We start from the raw sequence: 12232 nt of genomic DNA on the forward strand, positions 1-12232 counted from the left end.
GTCAAGTGACGATGACGCGCTTGGACTCGTCGACCTGGAGATAGGCGATTCCAGCAGTCGAAGGATTCCCTCCGCGTTGACGTTGTAGTGGACGCTGCCGAATGTCATCTCCATGTTTCTTTGTAGATCTGAGAAGTTCGATCGGGAGGGATCGCTGTGCGGGGTGAACTCGTAGGAGCCGAACCGAATCGGGCTTCGCAGGTTCGGCGAAGATGGTGTTGATGAAGTTGCTGGTGAAGTTGCCGGTGGAGTCGCCGGTGTCATGATTGGATCTGCCGATGACCGATCTTGTGCCGACAGGGTTCCCACAGACGGCGCCAATTGTCGAGGGTGCTCCTCAGCAATGCCCTCCGATAGGGGCTTGGGTTTGATGGAATCCTGCAAGCTGACACGAGACATCGGTTCACAGACAAGCGGGGAGAGCGATTTACCCAGGTTCGGGGCCCTTGATGAGGTAAAACCCTTACGTCCTGCCTGTCTGTTCTTGATTATGATGATAATGGGTTACTATGGGGTGCCGAATAGTTCGGCTGAGATCTCGTCGAGTTGGCTAAGTGCTAAGGGAACCTAGCTTTAAGCTTCTGCTGGCTAAGATCGCTAAAATTGGTTGTGTCCCTCGACAGCCCCTCTCCTGGCCTTTATATAGGAGGCCAGGTCTCAAGAGGTCTAATCGAATATGACTGGGTTTACAATAGATCTATCGCTAAGCTTTCCTTGTTCGGCTCCTTCCGTGTCTTGTACTTCAAGGAATCTTCCGCCGTACTCCCCTGGCGGCCCATCCTGCCGTCGAGTGTCTTCATGGGCCTCCAACTAGGAAATATAAGGTAGGGCAACATTTGTTACTCGAAGGGTAATGCCCACGTCAGGCGATCTCCTGAATCCCCCGAGATGGGATTGGCGGCGGCGGCGTCTCTGGAAGGTTTTTCCGTATCGTGGCTCTCGGTACTGGGGTTTTCGCGACGAAGGCTTTAAGTAGGCGGAAGGGTAGGTTTAGGGGCGTCACGAGGGCCCCACACACCAGGACCGCGCGGCCAAGGCCTAGGCCGCGCCGCCCTGTTGTGTCGGCGCCTCATCGCCCCACTTCGTTTCCCTTTCGGTCTTCTGGAAGCTTCGTGGAAAAATAAGACCCTGGGCGTTGATTTCGTCCAATTCCGAGAATATTTTCTTACTAGGATTTCTGAAACCAAAAACAGCAGAAAACAGCAACTGGCTCTTCGGCATCTCGTCAATAGGTTAGTGCCAGAAAATGCATAAATATGACATAAAGTATGTATAAAACATGTGAGTATCATCAATAAAGTAGCATGGAACATAAGAAATTATAGATACGTTTGAGACGTATCAAGCATCCCCAAGCTTAGTTCCTACTCGTCCTCAAGTAGGTAAACGATAACAAAGATAATTTCTGAAGTGACATGCTATCATAATATTGATCAATACTATTGTAAGCACATGTAATGAATGCAGCGATTAGAAAGCAATGGTAAAAGCAATGAGTAAACAACTGAATCATATAGCAAAGACTTTTCATGAATAGTACTTTCAAGACAAGCATCAATAAGTCTTGCATGAGAGTTAACTCATAAAGCAATAGATTCAAAGTAAAAGCATTGAAGCAACACAAAGGAAGATATAAGTTTCAGCAGTTGCTTTCAACTTGTAACATGTATATCTCATGGATAGTCCTATAAGTTGCAAGCCTCATGCATAGATTACCAATAGTGCCCGCACCTTGTCCTAATTAGCTTGGATTTACATGGATTATCATTGCATAACATATGTTTTAACCAAGTGTCACAAAGGGGTACCTCTATGCCGACTGTACAAAGGTCTAAGGAGAAAGCTCGCATTGGATTTCTCGCTTTTGATTATTCTCAACTTGGACATCCATACCGGGACAACATAGACAAAAGATAATGGACTCCTCTTTAATGCATAAGCATTCAACAACTGATAATATTCTCATAAGAGATTGAGGTTTGTTGTCCAAACTGAAACTTCCACCATGGATCATGGCTTTAGTTAGCGGCCCAATGTTCTTCTCTAACAATATGCATACTCAAACCATTTGATCATGATAAATCACCCTTACTTCAGACAAGACGAACATGCATAGCAACTCACATGATATTCAACAAAGTGAAATAGTTGATGGCGTCCCCAGGAACATGGTTATCGCTCAACAAGCAACTTATTAAGAAATAGAACACATAAGTACATATTCAATACCACAATAGTTTTTAAGCTATTTGTCCCATGAGCTATATATTGCAAAGACAAAGAATGAAATTTTTAAAGGTAGCATTCAAGCAATTTACTTTGGAATGGCGGAGAAATACCATGTAGTAGGTAGGTATGATGGACACAAATGGCATAGTTTTTGGCTCCAGTATTTTGGATGCACGAGAAGTAATCCCTCTCAATACAAGGTTTAGGCTAGCAAGGTTGTTTGAAGCAAACACAAGTATGAACCGGTACAGCAAAACTTACATAAGAACATATTGCAAGCATTATAAGACTCTACACTGTCTTCCTTGTTGTTCAAACCCTCACCAGAAAATATCTAGACTTAGAGAGACCAATCATGCAAACCAAATTTTAACAAGCTCTACAAGTATTTCTTCACTAATAGGTGCAAAGTACATGATGCAAGAGCTTAAACATGAGCACAACAATTGCCAAGTATTAAATTATTCAAGACATTATACCAATTACCACATGTAGCATTTTCTGTTTCCAACCATATAACAATGAACGAAGCAGTTTCAACCTTTGCCATGAACATTAAGAATAAAGCTAAGAACATACGTGTTCATAAGCAACAGTGGAGCGTGTCTCTCTCCCACACAATGAATGCTAGGATCCAATTTTATTCAGACAAAACAAAAATAAGAACATAAAGACGCTCCAAGTAAAGCACATAAGATGTGACGGAATAAAAATATAGTTTCACTAGAGGTGACCTGATAATGTTGTCGATGAAGAAGGGGATGCCTTGGGCATCCCCAAGCTTAGATGCTTGAGTCTTCTTGAAATATGCAGGGATGAACGACGGGGGCATCCCCAAGCTTAGAGCTTTCACTCTCCTTGATCATATTGTATCATCCTCCTCTCTTGATCCTTGAAAACTTCCTCCACACCAAACTCAAAACAAACTCATTAGAGGGTTAGTGCATAATCATAAATTCACATGTTCAGAGGTGACATAATAATTCTTAACACTTCTGGAAATTTCACAAAGCTACTGAAAGTTAATGGAACAAAGAAATCCATCAAACATAGCAAAACAGGCAATGCGAAATAAAAGGCAGAATCTGTCAAAACAGAACAGTACGTAAAGACGAATTTTTCTGGGGCACTTAACTTGCTCAGATGAAAATGCTCAAATTGAATGAAAGTTGCGTACATATCTGAGGATCACGCACATAAATTGTCATATTTTTCTGAGTTACCTACAGACGGGGCGACTCAATTTCGTGACAGCAAGAAAATTGTTTCTGCGCAGTAATCCAAATCTAGTATCAACTCTACTATCAAAGACTTTACTTGGCACAACAATGCAATAAAATAAAGATAAGGAGAGATTGCTACAGTAGTAACAACTTCCAAGACTCAAATATAAAATAAAAGTGCAGAAGTAAAATCATGGGTTGTCTCCCATAAGCGCTTTTCTTTAACGCCTTTCAGCTAGGCGCAGAAAGTGTGTATCAAGTATTATCGAGAGATGAAGCATCAACATCATAATTTGTTCTAATAATAGAATCAAAAGGTAACTTCATTCTCTTTCTAGGTAAGTGTTCCATATCTTTCTTGAGAGGAAATTGATATTTAATATTACCTTCCTTCATATCAATAGTAGCACCAACAGTTCGAAGAAAAGGTCTTCCCAAAATAATGGGACAAGATGCATTGCATTCAATATCCAAGATAACAAAATCAACGGGGACAAGGTTATTTTTAACAGTAATGCGAACATTATCAATCCTCCCAAAGGTTTCTTTGTAGAATTATCAGCAAGATTAACATCCAAATAATAATTTTTCAATGGTGGCAAGTCAAGCATATTATAGATTTTCTTAGGCATAACGGAAATACTTGCACCAAGATCACATAAAGCATTACAATCAAAATCATTGACCTTAATCTTAATGATGGGCTCCCAACCATCCTCTAACTTCCTAGGAATAGAAGTTTCAAGTTTTAGTTTCTCTTCTCTAGCTTTTATGAGAGCATTTGTAATATGTTTTGTAAAGGCCAAATTTATAGCACTAGCATTAGGACTTTTAGCAAGTTTTTGTAAGAACTTTATAACTTCAGAGATGTGACAATCATCAAAATCTAAACCATTATGATCTAAAGCAATGGGATCATTGTCCCCAATATTTTGAAAAATTTCAGCAGTTTTATCACAAGCGCTTTCAGCGAGTTTTAGCAGTTTCAGGCAGTTTTGCACGCTTTGCATTAGGAGTAGAAACATTGCTAACACCAATTATTTTACCATTGATAGTAGGAGGTGTAGCAACATGTGAAGCATTATCATTACTAGTGGTGTTTATAGTCCAAACTTTAGCTACATTATTCTCTTTAGCATTTTCTTCTCTTTCCCACCTAGCACGCAATTCGGCCATCAATCTAATATTCTCATTAATTATAACTTGGATGGCATTTTCTGTAGCAAATGACTTAATATCTTTATCTTCATTAGGCATAACTTTCGATTTCAAAAGATCAACATCAGCAGCAAGACTATCAACCTTAGAAGCAAGAATATCAATTTTACCAAGCTTTTCTTCAACAGATTTATTAAAAGCGGTTTGTGTACTAATAAATTCTTTAATCATGGCTTCAAGACCAGAGGGTACATTCCTATTATTGTTGTAAGAATTCCCATAAGAATTACCATAACCATTACTATTATGAGAAGGATATGGCCTATAGTTGTTACTAGAATTATTCCGATAAGCATTGTTGTTGAAATTATTATTTTTAATGAAGTTCACATCAACATGTTCTTCTTGGGCAACCAATGAAGCTAACGGAACATTATTAGGATCAACATTAGATCTACCATTCACAAGCATAGACATTATAGCATCAATCTTATCACTCAAGGAGGAGGTTTCTTCAACAAAATTTACCTTCTTACCTTGTGGAGCTCTTTCCGTGAGCCATTCAGAGTAATTAATCATCATATCATCAAGAAGCTTTGTTGCGGCGCCTAGAGTGATGGACATAAAAGTACCTCCAGCTGCTGAATCCAATAAGTTCCGCGAAGAAAAATTCAATCCTGCATATAAGGTTTGGATGATCATCCAAGTAGTCAGTCCATGGGTAGGGCAATTTTTAACCAAAGATTTCATTCTTTCCCATGCTTGAGCAACATGCTCATTATCCAATTGCTTAAAATTCATTATGCTACTTCTCAAAGATATAATTTTAGCAGGAGGATAATATCTACCAATGAAAGCATCCTTACATTTAGTCCATGAATCAATACTATTCTTAGGCAAAGATAGCAACCAATCTTTAGTTCTTCCTCTTAAGGAGAAACGAAACAATTTTAATTTTATAATGTCACCATCTACATCCTTATACTTTTGCATCTCACATAGTTCAACAAAATTATTAAGATGGGCAGCAGCATCATCAGAACTAACACCAGAAAATTGCTCTCTCATAACAAGATTCAGTAAAGCAGGTTTAATTTCAAAAAATTCTGCTGTAGTAGCAGGTGGAGCAATAGGTGTGCATAAGAAATCATTATTATTTGTGCTAGTGAAGTCACACAACTTAGTATTTTCAGGAGTACCCATTTTAGCAATAGTAAATAAAGCAAACTAGATAAAGTAAATGCAAGTAACTAATTTTTTTGTGTTTTTAATATGGAGAACGCAAACAAGATAGTAAATAAAGTAAAGCAAGTAACTAATTTTTTTGTATTTTGATATAAGAAAGCAAACAAAGCAGTAAATAAAACAAAGTAAAGCAAGACAAAAACAAAGTAAAGAGATTGGAAGTGGGAGACTCCCCTTGCAGCGTGTCTTGATCTCCCCGGCAACGGCGCCAGAAAAAATGCTTGATGGCGTGTAAGACACACGTCCGTTGGGAACCCCAAGAGGAAGGTGTGATGCGTACAACAGCAAGTTTTCCCTCAGTAAGAAACCAAGGTTATCGAACCAGTAGGAGCCAAGAAGCACGTTGAAGGTTGATGGTGGCGGAATGTAGTGCGTGTAACACCCCAAATTTTAAAACAAAGAGAAAATGAATTTCCTTTTTCCAAAAATGAGAACCAACCAAAAACTTTTCTTACATAGAGTGCTATGCGTAGTGCTCATACCTAATATTTGTGTTTTGCCATGATGAGGGTTATTATGCTTATGTGATAAACCCTAAAACCCTAAAGAGATCAAGTGAAGATCACAAACCAAATAAAATAAAAGAGAAAGAAATCAAATAAGAAAAACCCTAAACCCTAACCTTCGCAAAAATCATTTGGATCTATTTTGAGAAACCCAAAATAAAGAAAAAGACGTATGTGGGCATGTAGCCCTAATGTGTAAATTTTTGAACTCTACCTTTCTTACTTTGATAAATGGTGGTGAACCATTGCAAGACTTACTAAACCCTAAACCTCATCCCTCTTGTCATCAATCTTTGAAAAACAAAATAAAAAGAAAAGATCTTAAATAAGAAAAAAGCATATGCAAGCCTATGGCTACTTTTTGCAAATGCTCCCACTTTGAGTGTTGACTTTGGTAGATGTTTTGAAATACATCAACACACTCAACAAAGTACTTACCAACCAATTCAAGTTAGAAACCAAATAAAATTAAACCTATGCATAGAGGCATATGTGGCACTTAGCCAAAATATCCAATCTTGACCTAGGCACTCCCATTGCCTCAAAATGGTTTGAACCTTTCACCCAACTCAATCTAACACCAAATAAACCTCACTCTTGTCAAAGTGAAGCAAAGAAAAATAAAAGAATAAAAGTTAGAAAATCACAAAACCCTCACATATGGCTTATGCCATTTTTCTAAATTTTTGACCTAGACCATTTTGGTCTTCACCATTAGTTGTATTATGTTACTAAACACTTATTACAACTTTTGGAATCAAAGAAACACAAATCAAATCAAATTTGAACTCAAATTGTGAGCACATGTGATAATGGTTAAATCTGCCATTTATAATCTGGTCCCTACTTTGATCCCTTGCAATTCAAAATTTTCTAACTAAACTTTACCAACTCTTTGCACCTCATCCAAGAGCACATCAAGGTGAACAACTTTTGTAAAGACCACCATGCCAAACTCACTTTGGATAAAATTCTATGCTCAAGTAAAGTTGGAACTTTTTATTGAGTGGAACAATCTCACACTTAGCAAATTTTGCAATTCTTTGATTTTCTAAATTCTACCACCACCTCCCATTCTCTCTGATCATTTACAACTCAACCAAACCAAACATTTTCAAATTTGGAATCCTCTTGAGCTCAACCAAACTTGGTGAAATTTGGCAAATTGCAAACATGCATTAATTCCAACACTATTCTAAATAGTGAACTACCAAACCCTACTGCCCCAAATCACTCCCTCTGGTTCCCTTGCCCCCTTTCACTCTACTCCATGAACAGCAACCCTAAGAGGGGGGCCAAAACCAACCATGGACATGGCCATGCCGGCCATGCCACACATGGCAACCTCCCCTCTCTTCTCCTTCCTCCCTACCCTGGCCATGGTGCCATTCTGCTCCACCTCGACTCCCTACACCACCTAGCATCGCCCGTTGTCGAGGAGGAAGCTGGCAGGCGCCAGACCAACTCACGCCCACGGCGGCCAGCCATGCCGTGGACGTCGCAGCGCGCACGCCACGGGCACCCGCAGGCCACCTGCCGCCCCGACGAGCTACGCCTTCCCCGGACCCCATTCCTTCGCCATCAGCTTCGCCGTAGCAGCGCCAACCCGTGTGACACGCGCCCGTGCTCTCGCGCCGCCTGTCGCCGACGACCGCCTCGCCATTTTCCCGCAACTTTGCCGCCAGAACCCCGCCGTCGCAAGCGCTCGCCAGACCGTCCCCCACCTCGTCCCCTAGCTCTCTAGCACCACCTGGACGCCGCCTACCTCGCGCCCACCTCGCCGACCCCATTCCTTCGCCGGAGCCGCCGCGCTGCTATCGCCCTTGCCGCCCACCTCACGGCCAACTCAAACCCTATAAAAGGGAAGCTCGCGCGCTCGATTCCTTCACACCAATCTGCTCCCCTCCTCTCCCTGATCCTCCTACACCTCTTCCCCTCCTCGATTTGGCCCTCCACCGCCGGAATTTGGCCGGAGTCTGCCACACCAGTAGCACATCGCCGGCGTCGATTCAGTCCACCTCAAGCCTCACCGTTGGTACCAGCGCACTCGCCGACGATGACAACGTCGCCTCGCAACGTCGCCACCCCTCGCCGGAGTCCAGGAGCGTCGCCGACCCCCTACCTCCGCCGCGGCAGCGACCTCTTCCCCTCGACGGAGACGACGAACCCCAACCGTAGGATCCCCCTCTAATCCTACGGCTCGCGATCCAGCGTACCGCTTCGGTGAGTCTGGCTCGCTGACGGGTGGGGCCTGCTGTCAGCTGGCCCGCAGCATCACTGGGCTGGCCTTTCTGCTTTTCAAACGAATGGTCCCATTCTTCTTCCCGCCGGCCCATTTTTCAAATCCTGTTAAATTGTTTCAGAGAAATTTGAATGCTGGTCCTGTCTTAGAAATTAAATAGTTTCAAATCTACCCAACCAAAATTGATGAATTTTAGGTTGTTGAAAAGCTTGTAAACATATCTATCCAACCCCACTGGACCCACTTCAAAATCTTGTGTAGAATTAATGTGACATAAATAACAAGACAGGGACTTTTGTGACTTCAAATAAATCTTAAAAATCAACCAAATTGAATTTTGAAGTAAATCCAATTGCTATATTTCACATTTCACTTGCACTAATTGTTTATGTAAAAATATGGTATGGTTACCTTGAGTGATCATGGCTCAAATTAAATAAAGGACTATATGGCTATTTTAGTTAGTTGATATTGTCCAAAACCATTATGTAAATTATATGAAGTGTTTCACTTCATTTAAATCTTGTCCCCAAATACTCTCATATGAAGTATTGACCCCTGGTCAAATACTCTCACATGAAATACTTGGAGATTTTAAATCATAATAGGCATTATTAAATGGTATGAGGTATTCTACGCCATGATATCATGTAGGATTGTTTGAGAAATTAAATCTTAAGAAGATTTCAATGAGAGGAAATTATTTCTCAAGAACCCTATGGAAACTATCATTTACATATAAGAGGAAATTATTTTCCCTAACACTAAGTAAGAAAACCCTAGCTTAACTTTGGGTAGCAATGCTAAGTGATTATGCTAGATCATTTGGAGTGAGCCATTAAGGCTAATTAAGACTACTTAAGTATTGTTTGGTGATTGTATCCTCGTATTCGTATATAGATGCTAGTGCCGGAGGATACGAGGAAGAGGAAGGATTCTACGCAGAAGAAGAAGAGCACTTTGACCACCTCAACCACCAAGGCAAGCTGGACTATTGCAAGTTACCTTTTGCAAGCTAATATTCTTGCAAAGTGCAAAGCCCTTGGGGCAAGGCACCATAGTCTTACCTTTCTTACCATAAGCCTATCCCAAGTTTCAACATTACAAGTTTTTACTTGTTTTCTCAAAGAGTTACTTTTTATAGTTAACTTTGGTCAAAATGAAAGAAGGTTACTAGAGTAGTAAAGTTAGTTTCAAACTAGCAAAGCAAGTAGCACCCCTCATGATTAGTGCTAGTGCTAAATATTAAAACTTGACTACTCTAGATGGGAACATGTGACTTGAACTGAATTTTTGAAACCTTGGAATGATGAAGCATTCCATTGAATGAACTTGAAGGTGAATATGACCAAGAGAAGATGGTGATTTGTGATAAAAATGATATTGGTTTGAATGCGATACCTTTCCAATATTGAGTACCCCCACAATACCTGATTATGGGTAGGGCTTAACTGGAAGTTTATACATCTTAGTATGGGTTCCCTCTGAACACACATCATAGGGGTTATGCTTGAGGCTGCCTCCGTTGTTGAGAAATGATGTGAATTGAGGTGAATTGTACGGCCAAGCCCTTGCAGTTCCCAGGTTGACAGTTGGTCTTCACTGGGAGGCCAAGCTCATGGGGAGAGGTGCTCATACTAGGGTTTGTAAGTGAAAGGTTAGGGTTGATGATCCGCGTACTGTGTTGCGATGATTCGGGGTAATCCCGACGGATGAAATCAAATGTTGTGGCACAAGTGTGCAACCTCTGCAGAGTGTAAATCTATTCGAATAGCCGCGTCCACGGTTACGGACGGTTGGAAAGGCCATACAGTTTTCGATGTCAGATCCTTGAAAATGTTGGTGAAATGAATGGTGAATTGGTGACTTGACTTTGAATCACAACAATGTTGTGGGAATGACACTAATGTTCCCACTTGGGTTAGTCTAGCATATGAATAAGTCTTTTCTCAAATACTGGTGAACTAAAATTGGTTTTATGCAAATAAACTAGAGCTTAGCACCCCCTTATTAGAATTGTTAGTGCTTACATTAGTATTAGTTTGCGAGTACTTTAAAGTACTCACGGCTGTGTCCCTGGCTATTCAAATGGCCAGACTATGAAGAGGAGCAGAACTATCAAGATGACGGCAACCAAGATGTCTACGACAACTAGGGAATCTTCTGACGTCAGACGTTGGCTTGTGGACTAAAGAGTCCCTTCTACTTACGCTTCCGCTATGAAACTATGAACTTTGTGTCCGTTGATCAATAGATCAACTATTTGTGTAATATGGATCATGTGATCTGAAATTGTAAGACGACTATGGTATGTAATGAATGATGACTTATGATATTCAACTGTTATGTTTCGCAACAACAATATTCCTGGGATTGCGATGTATGGCATAACAGGCATCTGGACTTAAAAATCCGGGTGTTGACAAGTTGGTATCAGAGCCATTGTTTGACCTTAGGAGACCCTAGTTAGAATGGACGTCTGCAAAACTTAGTTTCAAAACTAATAAAGTGAATATTTATGAAAGCTTATTCTCACTCTTACCCTTGAGATCCTTTTCAAACTGCGAATTTCATGCTCTACTTTTTCCTTTGAGAACTACATAAAACTTTACACACTTGACCACTTCTTTAACTTACTCATCCTCATTGTTCATAGATGGAGTACAAATGGGAGTTCTATCAGCTTGGTCACGGAGGAAACCTGATGTTCGAGAAAGACTTGAAGCAACTAGTGGACTATCTAGGACGCCCGTATCCCGAGTTCTTCGGAACACCCCTCAACAATCACTCCGGAGGACCACCTCGGTGGGAAGTTTCTGCTGATCTACGAAGAAAGCTTGGAGCTCCGGTATGGGAAACCATATGGTTTTCTGTAATGGGAAACACTTGGAAGGAAGGACTAGTCAGAGCGATGCAAGAAGCAATTGCCCGTCTATGTGGACAAAATGAGAACAAGATCAAGAACACTCGCTTCATCTACTACCCAAGACATGACCCCATGGGAATACCGATGACCATGCCCCCGCACACGGAGATGAACCACTATGTAGCACACCTCGACTTCATGTTGTACAAGACCCGCAAGGAATTGGACAACGCCCTCGCCTCTCGCCAAGCACATTACCCGTAACAACGAAGAATCCCCCCTGAAGAGTAGTATCACCCCAGCACTTAAGTAGGTGTGAGTTGTATCAGGATCCCCTTGTATCGTAGAGCGAATGAATGGTTCTTCAAACCAACTGAGTGTTAGATTTGTAATGTATGATGTTTGGTATGAATGAAAAAGTGTTGCTGGTTTTTACCCCCTCAACACTACTCAAGTTTTCAAGTTTTGAACTTCGTGAACTTTAATTCAAACAAACCGTAGAAATTTCCCTCTTATCTTAGCATCTACTCCGATACTCAGATGGCCCCATCAACCCGCAACGCCACCCAAGACGCCATGATGCAGATGCTACAGATGATGATGGCTGACCGGGAAGCCGAGAGAGCTGAACGCCAAGCCAACATTGCTGCACTGCAGCAGCTTGCTCAGAACAACAACGGCCATGGAAACCACGACCACCCTGGGTCAAAACTGAAGAACTTTCAGAACACCAACCCACCCATTTTCAGCAAGACCGAAGAGC

This window comes from Lolium rigidum, chromosome 6 (genome assembly GCF_022539505.1).
Source record: "Lolium rigidum isolate FL_2022 chromosome 6, APGP_CSIRO_Lrig_0.1, whole genome shotgun sequence".
Lineage (NCBI taxonomy): Eukaryota > Viridiplantae > Streptophyta > Magnoliopsida > Poales > Poaceae > Lolium > Lolium rigidum.